The following is a 22,909-nucleotide window of genomic DNA, read 5'->3' as shown; positions in this document are numbered from 1 at the left end:
TGAGTGGGAGGATATGTATAACACATCGAGTTTTTATCCCTTCTCCATTTCACCTCACAGAATCAGATTCAGAATTGTAAAAGTGACAAACAGCTGCTCTCTTCCCAGAGACAGGATTAGAAGACATCCAGAAAGCTTCTTTTCCCTATTCCAGATAAAGAGAAAAATGTGGCTTTGGCTCACATTCAGATATTATTCCATCGTCAATAAGAATAGTATGAGTATTCTGAGCTTTGAGCCTTTATCTTTTCCTTTGAAGGTCAAAGGGAGAAAAAAACATGTTTCTTTACTGGGAAATAATCTAAATTTAGAGGAAATAAATATTATAGTGATTTGAATGTCTGTGTTATATTTACTGCTAACTGGATTCTTAATTTAACTCATGAAAAGACAATTACAAAAACATTTAAAAAAGAAATTAAAGCTACAGGTGAGATTATGTTTGTACTGGCTAGTAACCTTAACTAAAAAAAATGTCATCTCTGGAAGAGTGACTCTTTCTAACACTAGCAAATATTCACATATTTTTATTGACAGATATTTGGATGTTTTCCTACTTTGGCTGCAATTTTAGCATGCATAATGAATGCATTGTATACAAAGTAGATTTTGAAGTGAAGTGTGAGGAATAAATGATTATTAAATGCCTAAGGGTGAAGAGACAGCAAATAGTATATTCCTAAAACATGAGGTAAGAATGCATATGTAATGTAAAAAGTACCAGAGAGTTTGGATATATGGATTAAAGAGGCAATGTAACACTGCACAATGAACTTCAATTTTGAAGGCACACATACCTGGCATTGAAAGGTAGACACATCATATACAAGCTAAGTACAGTTAGGAAAGTCAATTAAAAACTGTATCTCACTTTATTCATCTGGAAAATGGTGACATTATTATCCAACCCAAAGGGTAGATATAACTTTAAAATGGGTGCTGGGCTGGGTGCGGTGGTTCCAGTAATGGATGCCTGTAATCTCAGCACTTTGGGAGGCCAAGTGGGGCGGGTTATCTGAGTTGAGGAGTTGGAGACCAGCCTGACCAACGTGGTGAAACCTGGTCTCTAACAAAATTACAAAAATTAGCCGGGCATGGTGGTGAGCCCTTGTCATCCCAGCTACTTAGGAGACTGGGGCAGGAGAATCACTTGAATCTGAGAGGTGGAGATTACAGTGAGCCAAGTCAGGGTCATTGCACTCCAGCATGGGTGACAAAGTGAGACAGTCTCAAAAAAAAAAAAAAAGATGCTTATTATTGTTATTATTGCACTTTTTTCTCAGTTCCACAATTTTTTCAGTATATTACACAGGTTTTAATGTGTAGAGATACAAAATAGGCTAGGGCAGGGCCTGGCCGCAGGGCGGGGCAGGAGGGCCTCGCGGGCCCAGGGTGGAGCCGCAGTCTGCGCCGCGGGAGGGCAGGGTCAGTGAGGAACGGCCAGCGGAGGGCTGGGAATGGGAGAGATATTAAATAGAGCCATACAAAGTTAAGGAAGGCCTTTTTCATCCTAGGAGTTACAGAAGTAAATAGCAAGTAAGGGACAAAACACCAAGCAGAGACTGAGACAGGCTGCACAAAATAAGTTTACATTTCGGGAACTGAACAAAGTCAAATATTAAAGTAGGAGTTAAAGATAAACTGGAATACAGAGGAAATGGATGCTAGGCAACATTAATACAAAGAAAGAAAATGAATGATAAAACTCATGTGTGAATAATGGAAAGCAGACTGCACGCAGTGAAACACCGTAAATAGCAAAGAATATTTCTACTCTAATCCTATTACTTGTTGAATTTAATGGTGCAAATTAGAATTTTTATGGGACACTACATTTAAAATTGCATATGTGTTTCCTCCTGCGGTCAGTGTTGTTCTATTAGGTATTTGGTCAGACCCTAGACTCTTCATTGTTTTAATTTATGCATTGATTCTATACCTATTGTTTGAGTAACCACTTCTGTTCAGCACTGTAGACTTAAATGAAGTAGAAAATAATCCTTGTCCTTATAGTGGCTGTCAGGCAATAAACCTAATAGATACTTAAATAATGTATGTGTGTTGGAAGGCGATCAGGTGTTTGGAAAAGAATAAACTAAAGGTGTACCAAAACGATTGCATCAGTAAATCAGGCAAGGTTGTCCTCATTGAGAAAGTAAGTAAAGATTTAAAATAGATGAAGAAGTGAGTCATGCAGATATATACAGGAAAATTTCAGGAAAACAGATTAAGAGAATAGGTAGAATGAGATGAGGTCAGAAAGATATAAGGGGGCTGAATAATGTAGGGCTTTGTAGTCTATTGTAAGAATTCTGTCATTCATTTTGAGTGAGAAAAGAAAACATGGGCGAACTTGAGCAGAGGAGAGCATAATATGATAAATGTTTTAAAAAGATTACTTTTGCTGCTATGTTGAGAACAGTTTCCAGATGGGGGAAAGGACAGAAGCAGGGAGACCACTTAAGAGGCATTACAATAATCCAGAGAAGAGATGCTGTGGCTTGACCCAAAGTGATAGCAGCTAGGTGCTGACACGGAATCAGAATACGAACACATGCTGAATATAAAACCCACAGAGTTTCTTGACAGACTGGATGTGGTGTGCGAGAGAATGAGATGAATCAATGATGAGTCTTTGACTTTTTAACCTTAGCAGCTAGAAGGACAGAACTGATTTTAAGTGAGATGTGAAAAACTATAGGTAAAACAGGGTTGGGAATTAAGATCAGGAATTCAGTTCGAAAATTTGAGATAAAATTTGCGATGTATTTTAAATACCCAGTGGAGACATTGAATTGGAAGTTGAATATACAAGTCAGAAGTTGAGAATAGTGGTCTCGGATAGAAATAAAACTGGGCATCAAAACCTTTAAATAATGTGAAGAAAGTAGTGTGTGTCAATATAGAAAAAATGCTGTGACTGAGCTCTGAGGACTTCAATACTAAGAGATTATGGAGCAAAGTAAGAGCCAAGAAACAGGACAGGAAGGGTATCAGTGAGAGGTGAAGGTGAAGGGAAAACAAAACTGATATGCTGTTTTGGAATCCAACTGAAAAATGAGTTTGTAAGAGTAGAGTGATTAACTGTGTCAAATATTATTGATAGGACTTGTAAGAAGAGAACTGAGACTAGATTAGTAGATTTAGTAAATAATGGTCACTGATCTCCACAACCGCCGTTTCAACAGAGGTCAAGTTGGATTGTACTGGAGCTGCACTTTTTAAAGTTGAGTCTTCCTTCCTATCTTTCGAGATTTGGATAAATTCTGAATAAATTAAGGGTAGGGCTACAGTGAGTGAGATTTACTTATTTATTTATTTTTCTTTTAAAAAAATTAGTTACAAAGGGATAGCATTTGACTGTCATTCAGGATCCTTGAACACAGCCTTCAAATAGCTCTCTATTACAACTACAGGTTCTGGAAGGAAATATGAAATGGGATACATCAGGAAAAATAAAATGTATTTATTACTATAAGGATTTTGTTTTGGTTTTGTTTGTTTGTTTATTAACTCCATCTCCAGTGAAACTGCTTAGTGATCTAGGGATGGTCTTTGGAGAAATAAGCAAACAACTTGCCAGTGCTAGATAAAATGTTATGAAAATGTAAGTAAAGGCAGCCACTGTTTCTATTTTATACTTGGCTTAATATAGTGTGGAGAAGTAAGTGACACTAAGAAAAACATGCAAAGGAAAATGATAGAAAAATTGAGTTTCTCTCTAAGGCATAGCTGTCTATGTAAGTTGTTTATCCTGACGCTTTCCTTGATTAATATCAGTTTTTATTAGTTTATTATGAGAAGAAGTTTAGAAGTAAGCTTCTTTTAGAAGAAAGGAGACCCAATCTGGTTGCATCAATCCACTAAGGACTTAGCACTTCTAAAATGTTGACCAAAAAGTCAAGAATTTTGAAGAAGCTGGATCCCAGGAAAAACTATCAGAGTACATCTCAATGGAAGCATAAGGTTTTAGCTGAATTGCACTTATGCTTCAATGTATAGCAACAGAACTCAGTAAATGCCTCTTGCTTATGACCATCCATATCAATCTTATTACTTCTTGAAACTTATAATGGAAGTTGAAGATGACTAAAGAAAAATCTAGATGTGACTAACTTTCCTCAGTGTTCAACAAATACATATTAATTGAGAAAACCTTATGAACAGTGATTATCTGCAGTTCAGAGGAAGCTTCATTATTTTCTTATTTACTATCCTCTGACTTTTCATCATTTTAATGCTCCCTTCCAAACTCTTTTATTCCCAGGGTCCAGACAGTTTTAGATTTCTGTATTTTGGTTCTTCTGAAATCCTAACAGACTCATAGCCATCTTCAGTTCTTCCGCATCCCTGAATGCTAAGGTTCATTTGGAATTTTCTAATTGTATAAAGCCACAAACACACTTAGAATTTGTATTTCTCTTCCTACAAGACCAACGAGGCAGTGGCTGTCTTACGTTGGTGTTGTTTTCAGGTTTTCCCCCAACTTGTACTAATGAGTGGACACACTCATTAGCTGGTTAGCTACAAGATTAACTACAGTCGTAATAGACTTTATGCTAAAGATTTGTTACTAAAAAACTGGGCACAGGCAACATTTTGGTAAATTCAACAACATTTTCTATTATCATGTATCATCAAACTTTTGGCCTCGTTAGAATGACTATGCTATGTTGGCAATCATTTGCTGGTAAAGTATGAGAAGTGGCATTCAATTTACTGAATCATGGAAACTTAGTATTGTAAAAAAGTTTAGATGTCATCAGATTCAATGCCACCCTTTTCACCATTAAAAAATATAAGGGCCAGGAGTAAAAATGACTTGGGGAATCTTAGCCAGACCTGACATCTCTTAATAACTGGTTTAATATTCTTTCCTATGCTTTAGGTATTCTGGTTCTTGCCAAGACATGTAGAAATAGAAATACTTTACCTTTCTGGAGGAATGCTTAACATTTTAAAACATTTAGTTCCCTTAGTTCTAATCATTTTTCTCCTATAACATATGCTTTTCTTGGACATATTTTTCGGCATTGTAATGTAAGCGATGACTGTATTTTGGAGAGGCGGTTCTGGGAACTTGCAAGACAATAAGGTTGCAATGTTTCTTTCAGCCAGTGTGTAAGATGGAAGTTAAGTTGACCCAGCAAAACTTCTCTAGTTTCAGCAAATAAAGAGTTTCTTTTTTCTCCTCTCTGCCCGCTTGAATTACAAACGACTTCTTGAAGCATCTGTTTTCACTAAATTTGACAGCCAGGAAGGAAGGTTCACAATTTCAGCAGCTGTTATTTGTTTTTTTCCTTTACCGAGATGAGCAGCAAGACCACAGTATCTAGAGATTTGTTTGATTACTCAGCAGGACAGTAGAAGCGAAAGCAGAAAGATGATAGAAAACATGAGAAGACGAGCAAAGCATGACATGAGCAAACATCAAAAAGGCATGGATTGATAAGCAGGACCCAAGAATAAAGTTCACTCTAATGACATAGTGACCAGAGGGAAGATTACTGATACCAAATAGCTGAAATCAAGGACCGATTCAAGGGCATTTATTAATGTGTATCATATACAAGCTGAGTCATAGATATCATTATGTCCAAAGCAGATTTTCATATTATTGAACACAAGGTTGACAAACATTACTGTGTCACTCATAATGCCCTCTCTTTTGAATAAGTATTAATACGTTTCAAAGTAGGAGAGTGTTTGTTTCAAATGGCTTCAAGGGAGAATATTTGCTGCCTTGCTCAAGAAGTGATTAAGGAGACAAGTTTGAAACCAGGGCTTCAAACACACACATTGCCAGAGTGTGAAGAACCAATACAGAGGAAGCAAGGAAGGGTATAGAATAAATCTGAGCAGAAGACTCGGGAAAGATGCATTAAAAAGCAGAATGTCAAAGTCAGCATCAGAACAATAAAAGAAAATGAATATACTGGAAACAATAGAACACAAAGCCAATCGAATTTACTGAAAGACAACATAGGTATAACATTCAGTAAAGGGTTAGGAACTAATGGCTATTTCTTAGGAGTAGAGAGCCTGGAGTGTGCTATCGCAAAATTTGCTTCTGTGCAGCAACTCACATCATGAGACAGGAATAAACAGTATATTTTTGTGCAGAGCAAAAATCTGAAGAGTGTAAGACAGACAAGGAAAGGAGGTCCAATAATGAAAGAGGAAAAATTATAGGAAAAATATTCTCTCCTGAACCTGCAATAGGAGATGTGCTTTGTGAACAAACAATATTATTTAAAAGTATAGTCAATGTTAAGACCCCTACTTCCAAACAACTATAAACAAGTCATCTGATAGTTATTTGCCAATAATAGAAATAGAAAATGCTGAACAAGAGTTTAAAAAATGGAAATTCTTAGTCTAGCTTCTATAACAGACTACCATAGGCTGGGTGGAATATAAACAACGGAAATTTTTGTCTTATAGTTCTGGAGTCTGGGAAGTCCAAGATGAAGTCGTCAGCAGATTCTGTGTCTGGTGAGGATCTGCTTCCTGGTTCACTTTCTGTTGTGTCCTAACATGGCCAAAGGAGCAAGATAACTCCCTGGGTCTCTTTTATAAGGGTACTAATCCCATTTATAAGGACCATGCCCTCATCAACTAATCACCTCCCAAAAGCACCACTTCTAGATATTACATTGGAGATTTAGGTTTCAACTTACAAATTTTATGGGACATAAGCATTCAGTTTACAGCATTCTATCCTGGGCCCCCAAAATTCATGTATTTCTCATATGCAAAAAAAAAAGAAAAATTCATTTCATTCCAACAGTCCTGCGCAAATTTAACTTTTTCCAGAATCAAGTCAAAAATCTAAAGTTCATCATCTAAATGTCATCTAAGTCAGACATGAGTGAACTCCAGGTATGATTTATCCTGAGGCAAATTTTACTTTAGCTGTGAACCTGTGAAACCAAACATTGTGTGCTTCCAAAATACAATGGGGAAACAGGCAGGGAAGAGCCACTTCCATTCCAAAAGGGAGAAATAGGAAAGAAAGAAGGAATGACAGGCCTTTGGAGTTATTCTTTCATTGTCTTGAACAATAGTCCTGGGCTTCTGTTGTGTTGGCTGATTGGTCTCCTTATCAAAGAGTCTTTAGTCACCCTTGGGGTGACCTTTCCCCAAAAGCTTTCTCGTTCTTTTCAATATAGATAGCCTGAGAATTTTCCAAGTCCTTAATTTCTTGTTCCTTTTTGCTTAACATTTCCATCTTGAATTTGAATTTTACCGTAAGCAGTCAGGAAGAGCCAGTCCACTGCTTTAGCACTTTACTGAGACATTTCTGAAGACAAATATCTAGTTTCATCACTTGCACGTTATACTTTCCACAAAATGCTAAAACAGGAACACAATTTCCCCAAGTTATTTGCCATTTTATAACAAGCATAATCTTTCTTACAGAGTCCAATAATACATTCTTTGTTTCCATCTGAGACCTCATCAGATTGGCATTTACCACCCATATGTCTACCAAATTCTGTTGAGAATTACTGGGATGTTCTCTAGGAAGACTGAAACTTTCTTGATAGCTCTCCTTTTTTCTTTCTGAGCCTTTACAGGAATCACCCTTAATGGTCTGTTCACAAGCACGTAGGCTTTTCCTAGCATGCCTCTCTAAACTCTTCCAGTCTCTACTCATTATCCACTTCCAAAGTTGCTCACACATTGTTAGGTATTTGATATAGCAACACCCCCACTTTTGGGTACCATCTTCGGTCTTAGTCCATTTGCGCTGCTAAACTAATACTGTAGACTGGGTGGCTTAAAAATAGAAATTTGTTTCTCACAGCTCTGGAGGCTGAGAAGTTTAAGATCAAGGCACCAGCATATTCAGCTTCTGGTGAGTGTCTCTGCTCTCTGGTTCATAGACAACTGTCTTTTCACTTTTTATCTTTATATGTGAAGCATGGTCTCACGTTGCTAAAGGGGCAACGAAGCCCTCTGGAAGTTCTTTTATAAGAATACTAATTCCATTCATGTTACTTTCCAAAGGTTCCACATACAAATATCACACTGGGTATTAGGCCTCAATATATGAATTTGAGAAGAACATAAACTTTCATTCTATAACAGTATCTATTTCCTAACATTGTGAAGATACCAAGACAAAGCATATTCTGCATGATCATTAAAGTGGGAATATAATTTTAGATAAAAGAATTTTTTCAACTAACTTTCTATAAAAACTTAGAAACAAAGTACTTTCTTTAAACATAAGATATCTTTATTTTATCTTCCCTGTGGGTCACAATGACCCTAAATTATTAATACTTTAGAGAACAAAAGAGTGCTTAATGCTATGTGTATAACTTTACAGAAGTTTGCTAGCATTTTATAATTGAGAAGCCTGTAACACAAAAGAATTTCTAAGACAAAGAGCAGTTTTAAAACTGAGTTTTTGCTACCAAGATAGCACTATGCATATTTGGAGGGGAAAAGATGCATGGACAGTGTATTATCAGTCTTTCGACATTTGCTTGACATAGTTTAATTTATTGGCAGATTAGATGAATAAACCAAGAGAAATATTTTCCTTTTGTCCTCAAATTTTGATTATTTTAATTAAAAATGCATTATTATTCAAAGGTCATCTTGATTTTAGAGGAAAGAAAGTTAAAATAGAATTGACTTTTTTAATTGCTGAAAATGTTACAGAACTGTGGTGTTTACAAAATAAATGGGTGGATAGAAAACCTGATAGGATTCATGTTGAAGAGACAGGTATGTTTCAATTCAGACAGACATGTTTTGAGACAGAATAATGGATGTGGTTTAGTTAAAAGATATGGAAAAAGCAATGTTGGAACAGTTGGTGAGCATAAAAATCTTGAAGTTAAGTTTTGGAGGAGATATGTTCCATGCAGTTGCAGATATAAAATAATTTTTTATAAATTGTGCAAAATATTCAAATGATGAAGCATCTGGCAGGAAAGAGAAATTCAATGAGCTTATAATCATTTCAAAATAACTATAAGAAGTGCTATTTACAAATTTGTAATTTGGGTTTAGAGGAACTAATGAGGCCACATTGCCATTACATTTTTAAAAAGTTGTCATCTTGCATTTTAGACCAATAAATATAGATTTTTGTCTTTGGGAAACAAGATATTGGTGTGAGGATATAGCATGAATAAGAGTAGTCAAGTGCATTTTACGGGTTCTACTTAAAATTTTAAAAAGCAATGTTCCTGGGCCATGGACAGTGACTTAATCAGTTTTTCATTTTTAAATCTCTATCTCAGTTGAAAATGCGGTCCCTATATGAGTTAAAAACACACTTGTAGTTATTGTTGCTTTTGCTGCAATCCCAACATGTGATCATTGTGATTTTGCTTCCTAAAATTTTTTAACTCTTTTTGATTTCTAATCTCACTATCCTAGTTCAATTCTTGTGATTTGCCCTAAATCTATTGAATAGCTTTGCAATGAATCTCTTTGGCTCCAATTTTGAATATTTTTGAATCTCTTATTGAGTCTTTTTGGCTCCAATTTTACTACTAAAGCATTTTCTTAGTTAAAAAATGTGTCTATATATATATGTATATGTATATATATGTATGTATACGTATATATATACATATATATATATATAGAGAGAGAGAGAGAGAGAGAGGAGAGAGAGAATAAACAAGAACAATTTGAAAGGTTATTTCTGATGGTGAGATTATAGGTGATTTGTGTGTGGGTGTTACACTGTATTTCTATTTTTATTCCTACACTGATCTTGAATTTGTTTTCTGTTAAATTACAATTAAAAATTTTTTTCTAACTTAGTCATCTATATGATCTACCTGGATTGGAAAAATTGTAATGACTATTGAGTCACATAAACTCGAAATTCACTGGTTAAACTTTTAGAGTTATATTAGTCATATTAGGTTACTATATGCTGAATTAACCAATAATCTTTAAAGATTAGTACCTTCACACACACAAAATGTTTATTTCTTGCTTGTAAAAGGACTATTTTCTTAGGGATGGGGCCTTATTCACTATTGTATCTAAAGCAAGGCACACAGTAGATTCTCAATAAATCTTCATTGAATAAATAAAATATGCACATACATATACACACTATTCTCTTCTCAGTTTCAGTTGTCTATCATTGATGGGCTCAGCATTCCAGCATATTTTGATTTCATTGCCATATGTTCTGTTTCCTGTAAACTTGGAACATCATGGAGAATCATGTTGCTAGCTCAGTAATTCTTCCACCTAGAAGTAGTGGATATAAGTCAGGCTTAATTATCAGTGTTCAGAGTTAGTTGTGGTGTCTTAGCTTGCGCTGCTATAGCAAAATATCATAAGCTGGGTGGATTAAACAACAATTATTTTTCATAGTTCTAGAGGTTGGGAAATCTCAGATCTAGTCACTGGCCAATTCAGTGTGCGGTGAGGGCCCACTTTCTGGTTCACAGTAGGCTATCTTCTCATTGTATTCTCACATGGCAAAGAGAGGAAGCAGACTCCCTAGGCAATCATAAGGGCACCAATCCCATTCATAAATGACTCATTTTATTGACCTTATCTAATCCTAATTACCTTCCAAAGACCCCACCTTCTAATGCTATCACCTCAAGTGATAGGATGTCAACATTACGTATTGAGGAGGCACAAACATTCAATCCCTAATTCAGGGCAGAACTCAAACAGCATGTTTCTGGAAGGAGAAGAGAACCAGAAAATTTGTGAAACATTTGTCATTTTCACCACAATTAACACTTGTAAATTATATAAGAATAGAATCTAATGAGCATCAACAATTAAGTTTATTGGCTCAATAAGAAAGACTATTTAAAAATTAAGATAATTGGGTGAGTCATGGGCTGTTGCAATATGCAACCAGTCAATAATTGCATAAATATTAGAGGCAGTTCATTCCTCAGAAGAGGGTCAATTATATATTGAAAAACTATAAATATTTATTTATAATTGTAAATTAAAAATAAAAACCAATGATCCTGTAAGTCCTATACAAATAAAAGAGAGTATAAGAGGAATAATTCCTCAGAAACCTTCTGAGGTTGTCTCAAATTCATATATAATGTGAACCATGACACTTATTTTTCTCTTCGCATTTACACACATGCATTCCCTTAGAAAACATCAGTTGTCACTGGTCCTGAAAAAGCCTGAAGAAGTTAGTAAAAAGTTTATGAGACGACATTGGGTATTCTTTCAGTTTATAGTAGTAGTTCCCTATAGTAGAAGTTGACAGATCTCTTCAAGCTTTTGCCTCTAGGGAGAAAGTTGATAAATTTATATAAGCTTTGGTTTACCAGTATTTACTGGTATATAAGTGACCAGTCTTTCCAAACAACAGTGGAAGTTTAAAGCTTGTAGAATATTAGTAAAATATTACAGACTTGAAGAAGTGATAAATTTCCCCTACATTTCCACTTGATTTAAATGAGAACCTGCTGTGACTTCAGCTTATGATCATATTGTAGACATTTTCTAATATTTCAATGTATAATGTGTTTGGTAATCACACATTCATTATATATCTTATACAAATGGAAGTGGATAATAACATAGGAGGACATCCCCTAATGGTAAAGAGTAGAGACAATCCTAGAACTCCTCTTATCTGAAACTGCTTATTTAATGCCAATCACAAAGACATATCTACAAATCCACAAACATCCTCACCTTGTACACACATTACAAAATTTCATAAATCTTCTCCAAGGGAGAAAACACATCTTAAGTACCATATGTGGCAGATAATTAATTAATACTAAACCACTTTTATTTTATATAATAACCCATGTATAATTCTTTTATATATATACCTCTTAGACAGATTTAAATTATAAGAAAAATTTGTTACTGACATAATATTTTTTGATGATCACTGTTTTATCATAACTCTGTTTTTTTTTTTTTAAATGAGACAGTGTCTCACTCTGTCCCCCAGGCTGGAGTACAGTAGCGTGATTATGGTGCCCTGTAGCCTCTATCTCCAGACTCAAGCAAACATTTCACCCTATCCTCCATAGTAGCTGGAAGTACAAGTGTACACCTCCATGCCAGCTAATTTTTAAATTTAGTTTCGTAGAAGTGGGATTCATAAATCCTAAAGCCCTCTAATATCAGTGCTGGAATAATTTGTTGTTTACGTGTTGATAATGGGATCTAACTTGAAGATTATGTCAATACAATTGAAGGAGTAGTTTAAAAAAAGACAAGCTATAATTAATACTGAAAATATTTATTCTATTTGAAGGGTACAATAGTTTATATATTCTTGCATTTTAAATAGTCAATTGATGATTAATCTGAAATTTAGGGCTTAAAATATATGAAGAGAGGCTTCTTTTGGTGTTTTACTCATGAAGTCCTTGCCTATGCCTATGTCCTGAATGGTTTTGTCTAGGTTTTCTTCTAGGGTTTTTATGATTTTAGGTCTATGTTTAAGTCTTTAATCCATCTGGAGTTAATTTTAGTATAACGTGTCAGGAAGGTGTCCAGTTTCTTTTCTCTGCACATGGCTAGCCACTTTCCCAACACCATTTATTAAACAGGGAATCCTTTCCCCATTGCTTGTTTCTGTCAGGTTTGTCAAAAATCAAACCTCGTTGTAGATGTGTGGCCTTGCCTCTGAGGCCCCTGTTCTGTTCCATTGGTCTATATCTCTGTTTTGGTACCAGTACCATGCTCTTTTGATTACTGTTGCCTTGTAGTATAGTTTGAAGTCAGGTAGCATGGTGCCTCCACCTTTGTTCTTTATGCTTAGAATTGACTTGGTTATATGGTCTGTCTTTTGGTTCCATATGACATTTAAGGTGGTTTTTTTCCAGTTCTTTGAAGAGGATCATAGGTAGCTTGATGGGGTAGTGTTGAATCTATAAATTACTTTGGGCAGTATGGCCATTTTCACAATAGTGATTCTTCCTAACCATGAGCATGGAATGTTTCTCCATCTGTTTGTGTCATCTCTATTTCTTTGAGCAGTGGTTTGTAGTTCTCCTTGAAGAGGTCCTTTGCGTCCTCTGTTAGTTGTATTCCTGGGTATTTTATTCTCTTTGTAGCAATTATGAATGGCAGTTAGTTCATGATTTGGCTCTCTGTCTGTTATTGGTGTATAGGAATGCTTGTGATTTCTGCACATTGATTTTGTGTCCTGAGACTTTGCTGAAGTTGCTTATCAGTTTCAGGAGATTTTGGGCTGAGACGATGGGGTCTTCTAAATATACAATCACGTCGTCTTCAAATAGAGACCATTTGACTTCCTCCTTTCCTAATTGAATACTCTTTATTTCTTTTTCTTGCCTGATTGTTCTGGCTAGAACTTCCAATACCATATTGAATAGGAGTGATGAGAGAGGGCATCCTTGTCTAGTGCCAGATTTCAAAGGGAATACTTTCAGTTTTTGCTCATTCAGTATGATATTAGCTGCAGGTTTGTTGTAAATAGTTTTTATTATTTTGAGACACGTTCCGTCAATACCTAGTTTATTGAGAGTTGTTAGCATAAAGAGCTGTTGAATTTTGACCAAGATCTTCTCTGCATCTATTGAGATAATCATGTGGTTTTTGTCTTTGGTTCTGTTTATGTGGTGCATTACGTTTATAGACTTGCGTATGTTGAACCAGACTTGCATCCCCGGGATGAAGCCTACTTAATCATGGTGGATAAGCTTTTTGATGTGCTGTGGCAATCAGTTTGCCAGTATTTTATTAAAGATTTTTGCATCTATGTTCATCATGGATATTGGCCTGAAGTTTTCTTTTCTTGTTGAGTCTTGACAAATGGGATCTAATTAAACTCCAGAGCTTCTGCACAGCAAAAGAAACAATTGGTAGAGTGAACCAGCAACCAACAGAATGGGAAAAAGTTTTTGCAATCTACCCATCTGACAAAGGCCTAATATCCAAAATCTAAAAAGAACTAAAACAGATTTACAAGAAAAAAATAAACCCATTCAAAAGTAGGCAAAGGATATGAACAGACACTTTTCAAAAGGAGATATATATGAGGCCGACAAACATGAAAAAATGCTCACCATCACTGGTCATTAGAGAATTGCAAATCAAAACCACATTGAGATACCATCTCACATCAGTTAGCATAGTTATCATTAAAAAATCTGGAGACAACAGATGCTGGAGAGGCTGTGGAGAAATAGGAACATTTTTACACTGTTGGTGGGAGTGTAAATTAATTCAATCATTGTGGAAGGCAGTGTGGCGATTCCTCAAGGACCTAGAAATAGAAATTCCATTTGACCCAGAAATCCCATTACTGGATATATAACCAAAGGACTATAAATTGTTCTATTATAAAGACACATGCAGACATACATTCATAGCAGCACTGTTTACAATAGCAAAGACCTGGAACCAACCCAAATGCTCATTGACCATAAACTGGACAAGGAAAATGTGGCACATAAACACCATGGAATACTAAGCAGCAGCCATAAAGAAACGATGAGTTTGTGTCCTTTGTAGGGACATGGATGAATCTGGAAACCATCTTTCCCAGCAAACTGACACAAAAACAGAAAATCAAACACCACACATTCTCACTCATAGACGGATGTTAAACAGTGTACATGGGGACTCAGGGAGAGAAGCATAACACATTGGGGTCTGTTGGGGGGCACTTGAGGAGGGACAGTGGGGGATATGGATTTGGGGAGGGATAACATGGGGAGAAATGCCAGATATAGGTGACAGGGATGGAGGCAGTAAACCACATTGCCATGCATGTACCTATGCAACAATCCTGTATGTTCTGCAAATGTACCCCAGAACCTAAAGTGCAATTAAAAAAAAAAGAACACTTAACAGAAGATCCAACCTCTTAACAAACTGTTGAGAGCATAATAAAGTATCATTAACTATATAAAAAAATAAATAAATAAAGAGAGGCTTCTGGTTCTCTATTAAAAGTTTGAGATTTTAAAATAGCCAAGTGGTGTCTGGGAGTGGTGGCTAATGCCTGTAATCCCAGAACTCTGGGAGGATCCTTCCAAGGTGAAATTGAGGCCAGGAGTTTGAGACTAGCCTGGGACATAGCAGTACCCTGTCTGCAAAAAATAGTAATTAAAAACAATTTGCTGAGCGTGGTGATCCACGCATGTAGTCTTGGCTACTTGGGAGGCTGAGGTAGGAGGATCACTCGAGTCCAGGTGTTCGAGGTTGCAGTCAGCTGTTATACCACTGCATTCCAGCCTGGGTGATGGCACAAGATTCTGTCTCAAAAAACAAAACAAAACAAAATGCCCAAGTAGGAATAAAGAAGTCTTTTTTATTTAATTGTAAAATTAGTTTAGTCATTAAGCAGTTAGAAGTATAATTGTATACAGCTTAGAACATATAAACTAATGTACTTCTTTTTCTTCCTCTTTATTTTGTTGTATATTAAAATACCTAAATAACATATTAATATTTGGTCTTATGATTTATATTGATATTTTCTTTTTAGCTTGTCTCCCTCATATTTAAAGTATATTTCTTGTAAACATTTAGTGGATTTCTTATTTTTAGCTGTCTTTCTTTTGATGTTTTATACATTTATATTTAATGTAGCTATTGACATCCTAGATCATTTTCTATTTATCTGCTTTATTATTTATTTCTTTGTTCCTCCTTTTCTAATCTTTTTTGAAGGGTGAATTGAAGATTTATTTTTTCAGGTCTATCACCTTTTTATTTGTAACTTTTTCTAATTAATGGTTTCTCTAGAGATCACAAAATGCATTTCAACTAATAACAGTATATTTTCAAAAATTGTCAGGTACTTTACAATGAGAGAATAATAAAACACATATTTATTTGCTCCCTATTGTCATATATTTTGCTTCTACATATTCAGTAAACTCATATTATTCCTATATTTTTATTACTTTTACTTTTGAACAGTCAATTTTTAGAGTTCAAATAAAATAATATCTAATAAGCATTTTATATTTAAAAAATATACTACATATAAATTATACATATTGTGGTATGCAAAATAATAGCCTTAAAGACATGTCTATATATTAATTCCCTGGACTGGTGAGTATATTATGTAACTTAACAAAGGAGATTTAAGGTAGCCAGTTGCTATGGTTTGAATGTTTGTGACACCTCCAAAATTCATGTTATAATTTAATGGCCAAAACAACAATATTACAAAGTAGAACTTTTAGGAGATGATGAAGTCATGAAGGCAGACTCCTGTCCAGATGATGCAGAAACATGTTGCTATCTTGAAAGCAGACAACAGAGGTGCCTCACCAGACACCAAATCTGCTAGTGCCTTAATCTTGGACTTTTCAACTTCCAGACTTGAAAAATAAATTTCTGTGATTTATATTAGGTTGGCACAAAAGTAATTGTGGTTTTGGTCATTCCTTTTAATACCCAAAACCACAATAACTTTTGCACAAACCTAATAAAGTATCTTGTCTGTGGTATTTTGTTATAGCAGCAAAATTGGTATCCAAATATAGCAAGAAATTGGTATCAACAACTTGGATGTTGGTACAAAATAAAAAAAAACCCTAAAAATGTGGAAGCAGCTTTCAAAGTGGATAATGAATAGAGGCTGGAGCATAAAGGCCTATTTTATTAAGGGCTGAGAAGAAGAGAAGAGTTGTAGACAGATCACCAATCTTCTTAGTGATTATCTAAATGATCATGATCGAAATATTAGTGGCAATGTGGACGGTAAAGGCCATTCTGATGAGGTCTTAGATGGTAATACAGAATATCTTATTGGAAACTGGAGCAAAGGCCATCCTGGTTAGAAAGAAGCAAAGAACTTGGCTACACTGTGTTCATATTCTAGTATCTTGTGAAAGGCAGAACTTAAGAGCAGAGAATTATGATATTTGGTAGTAGAAGAAATCTCTAAGCAAAATGTTCAGGGTGCTGCATAGCTTCTCTTAATTTCCTATAGTAAATTGCAAGAAGAGAGACATATTTTAAAGATGGAATTTACAATTAAAAGAGAAGCATAACTCAAAAATTTAGAAAATTCTCAGCCCAGCCAGATTGTAAAGAATCAAAAGGTATCTTTAGGAGAAAACATTAAGTGTTTGGCCAAGTGAATATTTGACAAGGTTACTCTGAATAGAAGGAAGACAGATGCTATTTATCAGGAAAATGCAAGTTTAACTCTGAAGGCATTTTGGAGATCTTCGAGACTGCTACTCCTGTTATAAGCCCAGAGTACCAAGAACAAGAGGGCAGAATGGTTTCAAGGGAGGGCTCAGTGTTCCCATGGGACCTCGGGGTTTGCTTTCCAGAGCAACCTCAAGTTTCTGCCTCATACACCAGCACAGCATCCCTCAGCTTCGCAGCTGGCTCAAGCTGACCCAGGCACAGCTCGGGCCACCACATCATAGAGCACAGGGGCTACAACTTAGCAGTGTCCACAAAGTGCTAACTTCAGATTCTCAGAATGCATGAGTCATAGAGACATAGCTACCTCAATCCAGATTTCAAAGGATGCCTCAGAGAGTTACTGGGCCCGGAGAGCCACCGAAGAAGTGAGGCTACCACAGAGGTCTTCACTAGGGCAAACCTTAGTAGAGCTGTGGGCACAGGACTGCTCCAAAGACCTAAGAACCACTAGCCTGTAAAGCCAGTTGAGGAGAGTAACAAGTATCTGACTCCAACAAGTGAGATTTTCTGCATGGGCTGGGTGCAGCAAAGTCATGGGAATTGTGGCCCCAACCTCTACCCCAGTATGTTCAGAAGTCAGGGCATGGAGTCAAAGAATATTATTCTCATGTCTCAAGATTTAATGTTGTTTACCTTCTTAGGTTTTAGACATACTTGGGAACTGTCAGCCCTTTCTTCTTTCTTGTTGCTTCCTCCCTTTTGGAATGGGAATGTCTATCCTATGCCAATCCCAGCATTATATTTTGGAAGCACATGCCTTGTTAGATTTTACAGGCTTACAGCTAGAGAAAAATTTGCCTCAGGATGAAACACACACCTTTCAGTTCTGCCCACATCTCAATTTAGATGATATTTAAGTGAGATACTGCACTGGACTTTTGAGTAGTTGTTGGAACAAGTGTAGACTTTTTGGATTATTAAGATGAAATAAATGTATTTTTTATGTGAGAAAAAGGAAAAAAAAAAAAAAGGTCACCAGGTCTTGACTGTTTGTGTTTCCTCCAAAATTCATGTTGAAACGTAACCCTCAATACAACAGTATTAAGAGACAGGGCCATTAGGAGGTAACTAAATAATGACAGCAAAGTCACTATATGTAGAATTAGGGATCTTATGAAAGGTGGAGACAGCTGTGTTTATATCTTTTACCCTTCCGTCCCTTATAGCATGTGAGGACCTAGCAAACATCTCCTCCAGAGGCCAAGATCCACACTGGACAGTCACTGAGTATACCAGCACCTTGATTTTGGACTTACCAGCCTCCAGAATTGTGAAAAATAAATTTTATTCTTTAAAAATTATTCAGTCTGTGTTATTTTCTTATAGTAGCACAAACAGACTAGGGAACTAACCCTCTGATCTAAAATAGGGAGTTTATTTTGGATTATCTGGGTTGGCCTAGTGTGACCACCGGGGTCCTTCAAAGTGGAAGAAGGCGGCTGAAGAGATGAGCGATGTGCTCCAAAGAAGACCAAACCCACTGCTGCTGTCTCTGAAAATGGTGAATGAGAAACACGTGTTAAAGAATGCAGGAAGGCAGACTCTAGAAGCTGGAAAAGGCAAGGAAATGGATTCTCCTCTCGAGCCTTCAGAAACAAATATAGCTCTACCAACACCTTGATTTTAACCCAGTAAAATCAGTGTTGGACTGATCTACACAAATTTATGTTGTTTTAAGCCACTACATTTGTGATAATATGTGATAGCAGCAATATAAAACTAATAAACAAATATATAATAAAGTAACATTTAAAAGTTATTGATTTTTATCAAACTATTTACTCTGATCTTGCCTTTTTTTCCTACAGATAGGCATTTGTAACTGAAATCATTTTGTTTCAGCCTAAATAACTTCTTTAAATACTACTTTTAGGGCATATCTATTGAAGATAAATTCTCAATGTTTTGTCCACCTGTAAATGTCTTTGACCTTTTGTTTCATTTTGTTTTTGAATGAAATTTTTGCAGTATAGAATTCTGAATAAAATGATTTTTTAATTTAGCACTTTAAAGATGTTTCATAACTTTTTCTAATCTTTACTATTTATGAAGCAAAGTCAGCCTTTTTCTTAGTATTATATACCCACATGCAATGAATTTACTCATTTTTGCATCTGCTTTTAGATTGCTTCTTTATGCTTGGTTTTCAGTAGCTTCCCTATGCTATGTGAAAGTGAGGCTTTCTGTGTATTTATTCTGCTTGGGGTTCACAAACATTTTAGATGGGTGGATTGATGTCTTTATACATTAAAAAATTATTTCCCATAATATCTTCAGATATTTCCTCTGTTTCATTCTCTTTTTTCATTCCTTTTATGACTAAAATTACATATACATTTGATTGATACTGTCCTACAGGTCTTCAGAGACTCTATTTTATTTTTATTACACTTTTGCGTCCTTTGTATATTTTAGTTTGAATAATTTCTATTGAGATTTCCTCAGTTAACTGATAACTTCCTCCTCTTCCTCAAATTTTCTAATCTATCAAATTAAATCTCAAATTCTCATATTGTAACTTTTATTCATAGCATTTATATTTGGATCTTTTTCATAGGTTTCTCCTTGTTGCTGAAAATTTTCATTTATTCACAGATATCATCCTCCCCCTGCCCCTGAAATATCATCATAGTTATTTTCTAAACTTCTTTCAGGCTATTTGTATATCTGGTCCCCATCTTTAAATTTGGTTCTTTTGACAGTTTCTTTAGTAACATTAATTTTTTTCTTCATGTGTCCTATAGTATATGATTATATTATATGAAAAAGAACTATGGAGACTAAAATAAATATTATTTACACCTAGAAAAGGGTGCAGCTTTCTGTTAGATTTCTGGTGTGGGCAGCACAGTCTTAATCTGTGATTAAGCTGGGTCTGGGCTTTGTTTTTTCTTTAGCTAGAAACATTTACTACCATATTCAAAGAATTTTAGCACTGGATGTGAGTCTCTTTTCCACAGGACTTGGGATTTGAGCCTGGAAAGACTCCAAGATCTCTTCATGTTTCAGAGCCCAGCTACAAGCTTTCAAAACTGTGAGAATATTCATTCTGCCTTAAACTCTGGCTGTCAGGTTTTGAGGCTGGCGAGGAACCCTCTCCTGCCATGGAGGTCTGATCTCAGACCTCTTCATTCCGGCCGCCCATTCCTCAGATTTGGAGTGGGCAATGCTGTAGCAGGGCATGGGTTCTTCAATAAGGGCCTCAACTGCTTTAGACGTATTTTTCCTCATTCTCTTTTTTTGTCTACAATTCTCTGGAAGTTCTGTGTACTGATGCCTGAGGGGGCTCTCTCTATGCAATCCTTCCTCTGCTACTCCATTTCCTCTCATCCTCATCTATGGTGTTTTTCCCTTCCTTCCACTGCTCCACCATGAAGATGATTAAGATCTTTTCTCTTCTGTCAGGAGATTATAACTTTTTTGAATTTTAGTTCATTCAGGTTTCTTTGACCTCATTTCCTAATAGGTTTTAACAAAATAAAATGTTTTCTGTGCTATATGACTTGTTTTCACTTATATTGAAAGTAACACTTTAACCAATTTCTAAATTTTAAGCTAAGTGTAAAGTCTAATATGTTCTTTTAAGACTATGTTCACCTTATTCTTATTTATTTTCTTTTTCATTATATTAATTTTTGGGGTTGTGAAGTTATTCTTACAATGAGATGACTGCATATTTCTGCCATATTGGCTATTTATTTTTATATTTTAAAACCATGTTGAAAAATTTTCTGCATGATTCCTAGAAGTAGATACCTATTTATGCTTAATCTGCTAACCAGTAATGAACATATTAAAGTCTCTGGATAATTTACTCATAACAAATGTTCTTGCAAAAAATAAAAAATAAATGAAGGAACTAAGTGATTGTTGGAAGGTTATTTAAATGTTCTCTTACACTAAATTTTTATTTGAATTTCCCTTGTTTTGGTAGAAAATCACCAATATTGTATTAATTATTGATTTGTTCTGATTTCCTCTTACCTGATCTTCATACATGTATTATTATAACATAATACTCAATTCAATAATGGCATGCACCTCTTCTCTTCCAGAACATCTACTATCTTGTTTAAAGTTAGAGCGCCTGTCACACATAAATCAACTCTTGTAGCTTGCCATTGTTCACCTAGTGTCCTATGAAACACACATTCTGTCTTTATAACTTGGAATATTTTTCTGATACTTCCTTTCCTTTCTGGTAAGAGACTCAATCAATTATTGCCTTATTTTATAACACTTATTTTGTAATTTATTCAAAATCATCTATTTTTGTCCTGGCATTTTCTCATATTCTGTTATTTCGTTAGCTAACATTCTGACTGTAGCAGCATTTTTCCAGTTGATGCAATTACTTCTTTGTAAGAGGAGCTCCAAAGGATAACGACTTTTATTTCATAGTTGTATAACAAAGAAGAAAGTGATGGCCTGTATTCTTTGGTGGCTTAGAAGTAAACATTATTCATTAACTGAATTAATTTTAAAAATACATGGGATTAAGCCATACATCAAATTATAGTTCACATTTCAAAATTGTTTCATCTTTATTCTAGCATATAATAACTTTTATGTGAAGTGTATATCCTGCAGAATGGTGTTAAAAATATTTCCCTCCGAATATGACTGCATTTCTTAAGAAAAGAAAAAGGGTATTAGAGGGAAGGTAGTGCCTCTCTCTCTCTCTCTCTCTCTCTTTCTCTTCCTCTCCCTCCGTCTCTTTTTCTCATTCTTATAGCTAGAAACAGTCTACCAGCCTACCAGTTCCTTCAGGATATTTACTATAATTTTTATTTCAAAAGTCACCAGTCTAAAAAGTTCTAAATTTAAAACAAGATACTTTGTGATAGTAATCTAATTATACCCCTTTCTTTCCAGAGCCTTGGGAAATATGTTGTTATAGGAACGTGAACCTAACCGTCAAGCTTCTCAAAATCATAATTCCGGAATCATAAGTTAATGGATTATGCATGGAAGGGGTAGAAATGTCCTATTTTGTTAAACAAATAGTTCTGACATTTTTACAAACATAAGCAATTGTATTTGCACTCTTTACATTCTACTCTAAATGTTTCAAATCTCCACACTTGCAAAGCTTGAGATTTTTGTTCCAAACAGATCATAGTGTTGTATAGTATAAAGGGAGAAAAAAGGCATAGATAGTTTTAGCAGGTAAACAGTTGATTCAATTATTCTCATGATATTACTTGAGTAAGGGAGAAGAGGACTGGCCAATGCATGGTGATTGATTTTAAAATGCTGACGTAAGATAGGAAAAGAAAGCAAAGGCTGCCTGAAAAGCTTGCGAAGTAGCTCATAGCAGAACATTATGATGTTTGTGCTGATTTAGTTGTACCCCGGAGCAAGGAGAGGTTATTAATATTACTGTTTGAGTCTCCTCAGGCATCTGCATATGCGGTAAGGTTTAACAATAAGGAAAATTTCAGCCCTGGTATGTGTGGTTAACTTTCATCATAGTGGTGCTAACTTGCTGTCTTCTTTATGCACAGTTGATTCTATGTAAAAATCTTGTACGTGGTAAATACCCATAAGTGGATGATAGTGTTCAAGTTGTCTTAAAAATGTCATTTTTGGCTGGGTAATATTTTAAAGCATGTTATTGCGTGTTTTTCTTATCTGTATGCTTTGACATTTTCCTTCCTCAGGCAAGATATATGGCAGGGCCTCAGGGAAGACATGAAGCAAGGCCAAGGGCACTTTTCAAAAGTTAGGGATTCTTGTATCTCTTTATTGGTACACTCAATGT

At 35.4% G+C, this 22,909-nt stretch overlaps 1 pseudogene; it reads right to left on the bottom strand.

Moving 5' to 3' along the window:
• Positions 1–1,340: 1,340 nt before the first annotated feature.
• The window catches only part of LOC108305826, a 57,068-nt pseudogene continuing 35,499 nt past the window's right edge, over positions 1,341–22,909 (bottom strand).

Source organism: Cebus imitator, unplaced genomic scaffold (assembly GCF_001604975.1).
Source record: "Cebus imitator isolate Cc_AM_T3 unplaced genomic scaffold, Cebus_imitator-1.0 Scaffold67, whole genome shotgun sequence".
In the NCBI taxonomy this organism is placed as follows: domain Eukaryota; kingdom Metazoa; phylum Chordata; class Mammalia; order Primates; family Cebidae; genus Cebus; species Cebus imitator.
The sequence above is the reverse complement of the archived record's forward strand: the minus strand, read 5'-3'. Positions and strand labels throughout refer to the sequence as shown.